Source organism: Triturus cristatus, chromosome 4_1 (genome assembly GCF_964204655.1).
Source record: "Triturus cristatus chromosome 4_1, aTriCri1.1, whole genome shotgun sequence".
NCBI classification, from domain to species: domain Eukaryota; kingdom Metazoa; phylum Chordata; class Amphibia; order Caudata; family Salamandridae; genus Triturus; species Triturus cristatus.
In genome coordinates, this window is record NC_140585.1 from 911918576 (window position 1) to 911932058 (window position 13483).

Genomic DNA, 13483 nt, shown 5'->3' on the forward strand with positions numbered 1-13483 from the left:
GGGTTTCCGGATTGAAGGGCTTTTATAATGAGACATGGAACACCGGGTGAAAACGATATTTAGGAGGTAGTGACAATTGTACACTCACAGGGTTGATGATCTTTTCTATGAGAAATGGACCAATAAATCGAGGGCTGAATTTTTTTACTACTTTTAATGTGTAGATGTCTTGTAGATAACCATACTTTATCTCCTACTGAATAGGAAGGTTGCGTGGATCTATGTAATCTGTTGTTGTTTTCTGATTCTCCTTTGCTTTGGCCAAATTAAACTGAGCTTGATTTTGAATAGAAACCAAATTCTTTACATAGTCATAGACAGATGGAGTTAATGATGGAATGATATCTGGACCAGGAATATTCTTTGGATGAAAACCAGTTGCACAAAAGAATTGTAACATGTCTATGGATGAATGATCCATGTTGTTATAAGCAAATTCTAAAACCCATAGCACATCTGACCATTCTTCTTCACAAGTTGACAATGTTCAACGCAGATTATGCTCTATGGTTTGATTTGTGCATTCGGTTAAACCATCAGTTTGAGGGTGATAACTAGAAGAAGTACGGACTTCCATATTTAAGGATTTACCTAACTGTTACCAAAAGTGAGAAATGAATTGAGGACCTCTGTCTGAAATTATGACAGACGGAATGCCATGTAATCGTATGATTTCTTTTGAAAATGTCTGAGCTAATTCTCTGGCTGACTGTACTTTTCATAAGGGTATGAAATGTGCCATTCTTGTAAAATGATTGATTACCGTAAGAATAGTGGTGAATCCTTCTTTAGTACGAGGTAATTCTACAATGAAATCAAGTGATATTGTATGCCATGGTTGCGGGGGTATTGGCAACGGAAGTAATAAACCGCTGGGGGCTTGATGTGAGGGTTTGTTTTGTATACAATTTGTACAAGTATGTTCATAAGTTTGTAAATCGTTAAACATGGAAGGCCACCAAAATCGTCTTTAAATCAACTGGTAGGTTTTAGTAACTCCAGGGTGTGCTGACATTGGTGTATCGTGATGCAGTTGTATGACTTGATTTTGTAAACTTGATGTAGGTACAAACATTTGGTCATTCATGAACAACATATTATTTTTCCACTGAAGCAGAGGAAATTCATCTATCCACTCTTGTGTATTTTTATTTTGCAGTTCTTTTTGAACTTCTTCTATTACATCTTTATAAGTAATTCCTACTTGAAAACATCGGGATGGCACAATTACTTGTGATGGTTCTTGTAAACAGTTCATATCTTCGTTGAGTCCTATACTTAATAAGGCATCCGCCTTGTTATTATCTTTTCCGGGACGGTAAGTGATGACAAAATTGTAATCATTAAAAAAGAGGGCCCACCGGAGTTGATGAGCAGACAATGCTTTTACTGATCGCAAAGTTTGTACATTTCGATGATCAGTGTAGATGGTAACAGGGTGTCTTGCCCCTAACAAGTAGTTTTGCAATTCTTCAAACACAGTTTTTATGGCCAAAAGTTCTCTGTCCGCTATAACATAATTTTGTTCTGCCACTGATAATTTTCTTGACTAGTATGCTATAGGGTGCATCTGCCCTGTATCTTTGTGTCTTTGTGATAAAATCCCCCCGATGGCAAATTGAGAGGCTTAAGCTTCTACTATGAATGCGTTAGATGGGTCTGGATGCATTAAAATTGGAGCTGATGTGAATTGCTTCTTAAGAGTCTGAAAAGCTTGCTCAGCTGACTCATTCCATTCAAATTTAGTGTTTTTACGTAATAGTTTGGTGATTGGGGTTATAATCTGAGCGGAACGGACCACAACGCCACATCCCCTCCTAAATAAGAGAGAATAAAGGCAATTTTGGAGGAATCATCAGGAAAGGCTGTTGGTTTGGCAATAAAATGCAAATGGCACTGATTTAAAAAGATTTTATATTTATTACTGTCCCCGTAAAATCGTTCTGGTGCTGCCAGATGGACAGTTACTGGAGTTACAACCTGAATTTGTGTGGAGGAAAAAGAAGGAGAAGTACTGAAATGCAGTGTTTGCATATTAGGTTGAAATGTGGGTGGCTTTAGAATTGGTTTCTGAGTATTAGAAAAGTTCCACGTAGTAGACTGAGGAACTGATGAACCTTGCATAGCGGTTTGTAGGGCTGACACATCTCTACGAAGCGCAGCATTATCTGCCTGTATGGTTGTTAACATTGTGGCTATAGCCTGTAAAGACACTTTGGGATACGAGTCATAGCGTCTGGGCGAAGTAATTTACGTGGGCTTAGCCTTCTCTTAGGGTACCAAACAAGCACTCTTACCTGTAGGGTGCTTGATTGTTGTTCGCAGAGACGCTATGATCCAACTTCCCTGTAGCCTACCTTATAACCTGTGTTTACAATGATCCACTAAGGCTACCAGATAAGGTTTAGGGAGGAGGGCCGGATTCAGGACGCTGACGTCTTCTTCTTGTCGAACCTGCAAGGCAACAAGTTAAGGTTAACACCCTTTTTCTAAATTCTTTGAGTGATGCACTACACTACTATATGTAATAGGCGTTGTCTTTTTCCTAAAACAAAGGTGTCCTACCTGAGATCTTAAGAATTGTTGCTTAGCGTCCTTGAAGTCTTGTGATGGCGTCCAGTCGAGTTTAAGGAGTATTGGCTGGTGATGTGTTGTCAAGATGCGATGTTTACTGTTTCTGTTCTGTGAGACAATCAGAATTGACAAGAATAAGTTACTATACTACTTTATGTTAAATACAACTTGTATTACTAACCTTTTTTTTCCTAGTACGTTATAATCACTTACTTGTATTTTACCCCAACCGACTTGTCCATTATGTACTCTATAAATATGGTTCTTTATAAAAACAATAATAGTGTAAATTCTACAATTAAATCTAACTTGTTATCTAAGTTCGCTTTAAAAGGTTCCTTTTAGTTTTCAGCAATATTTCTTGCTACTATTTTTAGCATTCCAGAAATTGTCTTAAGAACGTTGTTGCTGTCAAGCAATACTTCTTGTCACAAAAATAAGCGCTCCAGAAATTGTCTTAAGTTTGATGTTGCTGTCTTGCGTTGGGAGCCTTTTATTTAAACTATACAAATAAAGAAATGGTTCACTTAGCTTTTCTTTTTGTTTTCTTTTTCAGGAACTGGAGATAAGATGTCCTGCACTCCCCCTCGCTGTATTCCGCCGGAACACCGATACTGGAAGAAGCTAAGCGGGAGCCGACGAAGAGCAGGTAAGCGGGTTTCTTCTATGGACGATGGTGGAAGGCTAAGCGCCTTGCCTTCTAGAAATCGGGTGTGCTCTGTATAGCCTGACCACACCCAAGTAGACGCGCACACAGTGGCGGCTGGTGACTTCTGAAAGTGGTGGGCATAACATTTCTGATGAGTGTGATGGAGTTAACAAAACCTGTGAGTCCAACTGCCAATTGAGGGGTAAAGGGGGGCTCTTCCCATGGAATTTGTTCATGAAAGTTTATTTATAAAAGTAGGTAGCAGATATTAAGAAGCACGTGTGCAGGCCTTGGCCCTGTCTCCCCAGCAGGCTGAAAGATCGGAACACATCTTTCCTGAACATTATGTCAAGACTCAAAAGAGTACTGAACCTGTCAGATTCACAGCACCTTATTAAACTGTAGCCGTCCGGCTAAAAAAGAGAACCTGTCACTAAAATCAAATGGCTTACTCTTACAAGTTACACATTATAGAAGTAATTCTGATAAGGGCTGTATGATGCATTCCAGCGCCTTGGAAACTGTCAAACGGCGACTGGAGCGCTATATTTAGTGCAATGTGTTCCTTTTGACATATATTTTTCTAGTCACAAATCAGTATGTGTGAATTTTTGTGTCCAATACTGTTTTTTAAGCACGCCTTCTACCGGTTGTGTGGTCCTCAGACTGAGTGCCTGTGTGCTCATGTTTGATCCCTCGCTATTAAAGTTGCAGAGGGACTCCCAACGTTATTTGCTCTTAACAGTTTAATAAAGGCAAGTGGCTCACTTTTGCTATTGCAGCACATCAAATGGTGGGTAAGACTACGCAGGCCATTTTAGCAGAGACCCGCACCTGGAGGGGACTAGAGGGGACAGCGCGGCAAGCAGCGCCAAAGAACCGGGAACTGTTATCACTGAGAGGAGACACAACAAAGGGCAGGAAATGACACCCCGCCCCCTAACACCAACAGAGAGGGGTCTGGGGGGTAAGCGCCAAAATGGAAAAGAGTGGCAGAAAACCTTCAGCCAATGGGGAAGGGGGGGCATGCGGGGTTTGAAATATGCCTGCGGGGCATCATGGCCCTATGCAAGGTGAAGCGCCAGTACCCAGTCACTGTTCATGCTGGGACGCCACTGCGGGGTCAACAAAACTGTTGCCCGAACTCACCTCATGTAATGCTGGCCTTGTGTGAAAGTATCGCAACACTTCCTTGCTAAACATTCAGACGGACGATTCTTGGCCCTTGTCCAGGCTCTTCACTTCAACACTGGGAGTAGCCTGTGCTAAATAAAGATTTATTGAGCTCTACATGTTTAGAATTCAGATACAAACAATATTCCACACTTAGGATTCATTGTGCATTCCATGATCAGTATTTCTCGCACAGTCTAAAATCCAGGATTTATTGCTTACATTTAATTTGGTATTCCGTGGTCAGAAAAAAACATTGTAAATCACTTGTGCAAAGTGCAAAACAGCAGTGCATGCTCCGCTCGAGAACTTCAGAGCATAATCCGTGTTCATAATAATGATTCGCACAGACTTTCAGCTTTTCTTTGACAGAATCCTTATTTGAGGTTTTATGACCATGCTTTAAAGTGCAAAATACCGATTATTCTAATCGCCCCTGCAGCCGCGCGCCCCTGGATATTGACCTGCAATCATCCCTCCTCCATCAAGGAACAACAGGAGGTCTGTTGAATTAAATATGAAGCACGGAGGGGGAAAAGTATTTTCCTTCGAGTGTTGAACAGGAGCAAAAGAAGTGTGAAATATTGTAATTTACAGCGGCTTTTCGCTACCATTGCATTTCCTTCATTAATCAGACTGTCATTTTATTCTTTCAAGCAACCGTTTGTTTTCTGATTGAATGAAAATTATCAGTCACGGCGGCGGCCGGCATGACAGGCGGGTGGGGGGGTGGAAATGGGGTCGTTGCAGGGGGATGGGGGCAGGCGGGAGGTGCTCCTTAAAAAAACAAAATACATAAAACTTACCGTCCCGCTTCTGGATGGGTCCCGGCTCCCGCCGTCTTGCAGCTCTCGTCATCAGCAAAGGCAGCCTCCCTCCCTCCCCTCCAGGCTCCACCAATCGTTGTAATTTGTGAGGCGCATTGGAGCGTGCCCCACCCAGGCCATTTTCTCTATGTAGGCTGCTGTAAGCAGCAGCCTACATAGAGAACAAGCATTGGCATAGCCAATAGGTCTCGCCTTTGGGACCTTATAAGTGTTTAGCCATGCAACAGTTGCATAACTAAACACTTATAAGGTCTCAAAAGCGAGACCTATTAGCTATGCCAATGCTTGTTTTAACTGCTGCAATCTATTGAAGCCTCACGAAGAACATCAAAGCGGTAAAGCGCGACGAGCGTGCCCGCGCACATGCACTGTAGCTCTAGGCTGGCCTGGTAGCACTTTTTGGAGCCCTCACAAAATGTCTCGCCAGACCAGCGCATGCGCTGGGTCAGGCGAGACCTAAAAAGGGAGAGTGGGCGGTCCTGCTGGAGGGCAGGGGGGCTAACCAAACAGTCAGTATGCACAACAGTGGGTAAGCCACTCCCTCCTGCCCTCCAGCAGGACTGCTCACTCCCAACCAGGCACTTCTGCTTTCTCGCCGTGCGAGAAGGTAGAAACATTAAATGGTAGTTATTGCTATTTATGTTACTGCCTTCTCACACTGCGAGAAAGCAGTGGGGCAATGCCCCCACGCCCCAATGGGGGAGACGGCACTCCGCGCACATCATGAGCTTTGAGCGTAAGCGTTCTTGATGTTAAAACGGGCATAAACAGAGATTTGTAACCAGACGCTCTGTTTTACAGAGTTTTCCTACGATGTGTTTTCGTGCACGTTTGCACATTTAACCTTGGTCTACAAATATGTAAAAGATCACGACAAAATTCCATTTGAGCAGATAATCACAATAAAAGCCTATACAACATGAATTATAAGATCATTCTCTTGAATATAGTCATAACACCAAAGTCTCTATACAAAACCCATAAACCTATCACGCAATACTGGAGTGCAGAATGCACGCGACAGGGGCGGGTTTCAAACGATAATATGCAAACCTGCTATCTTGTATTTAACTGTACATTAAGTTTTTAAGGGACTTTTCCGCAATAGTACTAGTCAGGTGTAGCAGAGTCATGACAATCAGAGCACCCACCTGATACTCTCTATGTTTTTACGTTTTTGTTCTTTATTAATTGAATATGTGATTTGCGCACCAGTAAGGTTGAAATTATGATGTACACCTTGACCATACCTATGTTACTACAGAGCCACTGGCCCCTTTTCAGAGAATATATTTATTGGTTTTTAATTTTTGCCGCTCATTCATCTGTAAATATTAATTAATTACGTGGTACACACTAGCCCTCTTTTAACATGATTACCTTTAGTGTGGTTATGTACTGGTGTTGTAAATATTTATCAGTAGCACAACATGAGAATGTTTTTTATATTGTATGTTTTCTGTGCCTAGGATTACTTCTATTCTCTTTGTCTCTTCATACCAGTTTTTCTTTCTGCTGTCTAATGGATTATTGTTAGATTGTGCTGTGTTTTTGTCATATCAAGTCTCCTTTGCCATGTGTATTGTCACGTCATGTTTACTTTTCCGTATATGTTAATTATATCTTTTATATTGTTACTTTCAGCCCTGATGATGTTCAATCCTCATTTAACGAAATGCGTTGGCTGGAGCCTATGTTATGATATCATTAAAATAAAGAAAATTAAATATAAAGGAATTTTGTCCGTCTATATCATTGGGAAAAGAAAATTTAGTGGTGCATCTCTCCATAATCATCTACTTCCTGATCTGCTTCGCAGTTTGCACCCAACAACAGCAAGTGCAGGAGTTGCATGTGCACACGCTTATAGACTCTCTAACAAACTATTATAGAAGGAACATAGCATTGAAGTGAGGCTTTCCGAGTTCGCCGTCGGTCTGTCCTGCTGTCAATTCCGGGGAAACTTCAAGCTATCCCTCACACAAGTTACTTAATGGATGAAAACCAGCTGTTTGAAATTAAACTCAGTTACACTTAAGATTCTGATTCTTGGTAGCCCTCAATCCATATGGGTGCCGGATTGGTGGCCTAAGGAATTGGGAGATTTCCCTTGCCCCACTAGCATAAATCATATCCTGGATGTCAAATTTGATGACCGGTATCCTTTCATCCCCCCCCCCCATTTTATTGTTGACTGCTAGCACCCATTTTGCTCTGTTACACTCTTTAAAGAACATTTTGGACATCTTGCCTGTATAAATGCAAAAAACAGTCATGCATGTTCTGATTACATCCAAATTTGATTATGCTTATTCACTTTATCTTGGCCTTCCTGTCAAGATAAAGTGTTTGGGTATGCGACTTCAACTGGTGTAAAATGCCACAGCCAGAATGATTTTGAAGATGCCACGTCATCAACATATAACATCATGTATTAAATCCCTACAGTGCCTCCCAGTGAGCAAGAGAATTCAGTATAAAATCTCAGTCCTTACATGCCAGTCTTTTCATGGTATGGGTCCATGGTGCTGATTGAACATGTGAAACATTATCATCCCAGCAAGGATCCGAGATTGCCAAATGCATAACTGTTAACAATTCCTAGGATTAAGCTGGTCAGAAAAGGGGAGAGATCCTTTGCCCTTCCGGTGGCAAAACTTTGGAATGATCTTTCTTTTGCCTTATGTGGCATTGACAATAAGATTTGCTTTTAAAACAGTTGAAAACCTGGCTCTTTAGATTTACTTAACCAATGCTCACAGAGCCTCATTGTGCCGGCTCCTAATTACTGTAGCATAGGGAGTCTAGTTTTGAGTAGCTCTTGTGCTCTGCAAGTGATCTATTTATTCATTCATTCATTCGAACACCAGGTGCTATATAGGGCTAAGGACAGCTAATATTCCATGGAAATGAGTGTGATGTGGAAGCATCTAAAGGTTATGCATCCCACCAACACAGCTTGTGCGGAGGTTGAGAGGAGTCAATCAAAAGAAGGGGAACAGACTGCACCAGAGGAAGTGTTTTGCCAACAGCAAGAGGAGTATTATGATAAAATGAAGCATTTCATTACATACTGCAGACACTTATTCAAATGTGTGGCCTCTGGAGAAACAAATACAATTATTTTTTCCAAAGTCATTGAAGTTCATCTAAACAAACAACACAGAGACTTGTGAAAAAAACAAAGCATTAAAAGAATAAACCCATTGCATTACATGGACATATTTTAAAAGTTAATAATACAAAGGTAAAATAAAGTAGTTGAAAACTGTAAAAAACATTTTTCTGAAAATTTTTACCTTCAAACGAAAACAAAGGTAAACAAGCATTAGCATAGCCAATAGGTCTTGCTTTTGGGACCTTATAAGTATTTAGTTATGCAGCACAATATCCTTGGTGCAACAACATCAACTATTCGACTATTCAGCGACTTCCTTGGCCCTGTGACTGTCCCTGCACGGACCTTGTATTTACCTTGTGGCCCTCCCAGTGTGGCAACCAGCACTGCAGCCCGTGTAGTTCTCCCCCTCCCGCTGCCGCGAGTCTTCCGTGGCCGCTGTGTGGAGGCGGGGGCAAGGGTGAGAACGGACTCAAGTTCCCAGGCTCCCTGGATGACGGAAGCGACGTCACCCCTCACGCGCCCGGAGGCGCTTTAAAATCGGCGTAATACCCGGTGGAGCGGGTGCGACTTCCTTGGCCTGTGACTGTCCCTGCACGGACCTTGTATTTACCTTGTGGCCCTCCCAGTGTGGCAACCAGCACTGCAGCCCGTGTAGTTCTCCCCCTCCCGCTGCCGCGAGTCTTCCGTGGCCGCTGTGTGGAGGCGGGGGCAAGGGTGAGAACGGACTCAAGTTCCCAGGCTCCCTGGATGACGGAAGCGACATCACCCCTCACGCGCCCGGAGGCGCTTTAAAATCGGCGTAATACCCGGTGGAGTGGGTGCGACTTCCTTGGCCCTGTGACTGTCCCTGCACGGACCTTGTATTTACCTTTTGGCCCTCCCAGTGTGGCAACCAGCACTGCAGCCTGTGTAGTTCTCCCCCTCCCGCTGCCGCGAGTCTTCCGTGGCCGCTGTGTGGAGGCGGGGGCAAGGGTGAGAACGGACTCAAGTACCCAGGCTCCCTGGATGACGGAAGCGACGTCACCCCTCACGCGCCCGGAGGCGCTTTAAAATCGGCGTAATACCCGGTGGAGCGGGTGCGACTTCCTTGGCCCTGTGACTGTCCCTGCACGGACCTTGTATTTACCTTGTGGCCCTCCCAGTGTGGCAACCAGCACTGCAGCCCGTGTAGTTCTCCCCCTCCCGCTGCCGCGAGTCTTCCGTGGCCGCTGTGTGGAGGCGGGGGCAAGGGTGAGAACGGACTCAAGTTCCCAGGCTCCCTGGATGACGGAAGCGACGTCACCCCTCACGCGCCCGGAGGCGCTTTAAAATCGGCGTAATACCCCGCGTCGCGGGACCGCGCGCGGGCTAAGCCCGGGCAAAGGGGGGGCCCTCTGTGGCCCTCCGAGGACCTATGAGACCGGACCGGACCCGTCCCCCTGGGCAAATTGTGATCCAAGAGAAAACAACGTATAGTAAGTTGCTACTACACTTTATTGCTATGACAATTACCTGTCAAAGTTAATAACATGTCTATGTTTGTGCTGAATCCGACAATAATGGTGGCTGATAGAGTGGGGACTTTATTGAATGGCACCCTGGATAATTATTTTACCAGAACACCATCCGGAGGCTCCACAGAACTTTCACTCGCAGAGCGCCGAGCGGAGCATAGACGCTCTATAGAAAATATCAAGAATAGGGTACTGTCTGAGCCTAACCCCGCAGCCACCATTCCTAATAACGAGTTAGTCCCAGACCTTGCTGATGATACTTTATTCACAGATGGTGTACCTCTTTTGCTGAGAGACAGCGTAGTGCCCGGCACTTCTTCTACTGGAATAGACATCTCAAACTCACCACATGATCCATCTTGCACTCCCAGTACATCAGGAGTTTTGATTGCTGTGACACCCACTCCCCCTAAGACAACACGACAAAGGTATAAGAAACCTGTACAATTTACAAAGTACGGTCCACCACCTACCAAGAAGAGACGCAATAGGATGGAACCCACTAAGCAGAAGTTGAGCTCTACTGACTTTGGGATGAAGGCCATCCCCCCTAGTACTAACGTTATAACTGCTGCAGTCCTTACGGATGGGACTGGAACGGACACTGTTCCTATATCAGTGTTAACTTCTGCACATATAGAGGGGGAACATAGTACTAAACACAGATTCGAGGATAACGGGTCTAATACAAAACATACCAGCAATCTTTTGGATAGTATTGAGATGATTATGCGATCCTATACTCTAGCAATAGTGGAAAGATTGGAAAAAATAGAGAACCGACTAGGGAAAATAGAAGCAGACCTGGGTAGGAAGAGAAGTCCTACACGACAAAAAGCTAATTTAGAGTTTAAACAGGTCTCAGTTCTTTCCCCAGCGGTTAAACCCGCTAATAACTCTCGACCACCATCTACCGAAATTGGGGCAGTTCAAAATACAGTTTCAATTAACCCCATTTTAGACGCCCCGTCCTCTAGCAGTCACCCTTCGAGTGGGACAGTTCTTGCCCCTAAACCCGCTCATAACAATTTCACTACCAATCAGACAAATGCTCCCATTAGCATCGCATCAGTTAAAACTAACTGTTATCCAACAATCTCTGATAATAAATCTACCAGAGATCTGGGTAATTGTTTGAATGGATCAAAGAGATATGAGAAGGGAGGCCTCAGGCAGACCCGGGAGGAACAGTTCAGGAGACCACTACCGGATCTTCCGCCAGAGGCCGTACCATATGTTGTGATTCTCACGGGGGTACCAGAGCTCCCAGTGAACAAGAGAGAGGGTTTTTCCCAACTAAAGAATAAAATAACACACTGGCTGACATTACACAGGCCAATTGCCAGTAATATAGATGGCGAAATAATACATGTACGCCGTCTTCAGTGGTTGGGTGGAAGACCTAAAGACATTGGGGGGGATGTGGTTGTGGTCAATTTTAGAGATCACAATGCAGTACGCTACATCCTGAATTGGCCTCAGGTAAATTTTGATAGTAGCATTATTCCTCGCCCTCTGACTTACTTTTACCCAAGATCTGTAGTATTTCCATCCCAACCTGCCCATGGCTACTCTTTTCCTATTACCAATTTCCCCAGTACGATGAACAACAGGAATTCTGCCTATGCGCATCATGCAGCTTCAATTGCAGAAACATCTGGGTGGAATATAGCACCTACCAGGACAAGCATCACTGAACATAGGAGCATGGACTATCCAGTGTTATTCACTCCACTGGAAGTGTCTAACAGGTTTGACATCTTTAGTGGTCTGGATGCCTGTGATTGAAGTCTACAGTTACTAGGGGAGGAGATAGTGGGTGCACACTTTTTAAACGCAGGTGGTTTGGTTGAGGCTTTGGAAGGGAATGTACCCACTGTTTCAAATATATCTGACGGAGTTCCTGATTTGACTAGTGTCACCATAAATGTGCCAATTAACTCTGACCACTGTACACAAACTGACAATCAAGGTAGCCGTGTCAGTGATACAACAATCCATGGTCTAACCAATTATGAAGCTGTCCCCGGAGTCACAGGTTATCTTACACCTAGTAACCGTCCAGGGAAGGCTAATGATACTGGATGTCTGGTGGAGGTCAGAGGATCAGAGACAGAGGGAGTGTTGGTTAATAGCAGCATAGGAGATACTACAATTGTTCACAATCCTTTAAGCAGTAATGTGGAGAGCCAGTTTTTGGTTTCGTGGAATGTGGCAGGTCTTAAAAATAAGTTGGCCTCCAGGGACTGGGCTACTTTCATTGATAATTATATGATTGTCAATATGCAAGAAACATGGGCATTAGAACCCCAACATAGATCAGGGTATCTTCACTTTGCAATAGCTGCAACCAAAACAAATAGAGGGAGACCTAAGGGGGGACTGACCACTTGGGTAAAACAGGATGACGGTTTTACAACTACACAATTAGAAATCAATTCAAGGGACATTCTGGCGGTCAAGTTAAAATCTCCCTCATTTGGTGAACTCATCATTTTTAATGTGTATGCCAGGGGAAAGCCGGGAGGGAAACCATCAGAAGTTGTGGTGGCACTGGGACACTATGTTAGCATTTGGAGGGGAGGTGCCAACATATTAATTTGCGGAGATTTCAACTGCTCCTATGAGCCTCTGGACCATATGGATCTAGAGCTCACGGAGGCAGAGGATATCTGTTGGCAAATTCCCCCCCTTAGTCTACCCCCTATTAAACGGTGGACCCAGGCAGCCCTACAACTTAAGACCTTCAGTTTAGAACATGGGCTGAGAGCAGTGAACGGTAGGACACGAGGTGATGAGCAGGGTAATCCAACTTTCAATAACGGACTGAGCACTAGCAGAATTGACTATATTCTGGTCAATCTTGAATTTTGGACCTCAATACGTGATATGACTGTAATTCATCGTATCGAAAGTGACCATAACCCTCTCAGTCTTGAGCTGCAGCTGCACAAAGGGTTGGGGTTAATACCAGATGATATGATAGATGATATCACCATGACAAATGATACTCGGCGGGTTAGATGGGCCGAGTGTCTGGGTAAACCCGACACCATTAGCGAAATGAATGACATGGTAAAAGAAGCAACTATTGAAATGCAGGGGCAGCTGGATTACGAGGATTACTGCAGCAGGGTAGTCCATATTCACTCGACCCTTTTTTTTAAACTAAGTAAATATTTTAGTATTCCGAGGAAGAGGTACCCTGGTAAGGGGAAAAAAAACCAGGAATCATGGTATGATAAAAACTGCAGGATTGCATACAAATCTTTAGCTGATGCAGTGCGATCCACTGATAGGGAGGCTATACGGGCGACAAGGAATCATTACAAATGGACACAAAATGCCGCGAAAAAAGCGTGGGACACTAAATACTGGGAGGAGTTATTGGCAGCCAGTAAGTCCAGAGACTCGACGGACTTCTGACATCTTGTGAGGTGGGGCATGGGGAACCAAAAACCAATCCCGGTTAATCATGTCCCGCCAGAACACTGGGTCAAGCACTTTAAGTCCCAGTTCGCTAACACAAATAATGTCCCACCACCTGCCCTAGCCTCTCTCAGCCGTCCTTTATCAGCAAACACGCTAGTGTTCACCAAGAAAGATGTTGAATGTGCCCTCAATTTAATTCCCAAAGGCAGGGCCC

At 44.0% G+C, this 13483-nt stretch overlaps 1 long non-coding RNA gene across 1 annotated transcript in view; it reads left to right on the forward strand.

The window, feature by feature from the left end:
* LOC146855787 (uncharacterized) overlaps positions 1-13483 on the forward strand; it is a 136859-nt gene that overhangs the window by 12143 nt on the left and 111233 nt on the right. Inside the window, exon 3 of the long non-coding RNA XR_014981389.1 lies at positions 3131-3223. This is a non-coding gene — a long non-coding RNA (uncharacterized LOC146855787). The remainder of the gene's footprint in view (positions 1-3130; positions 3224-13483) is intronic.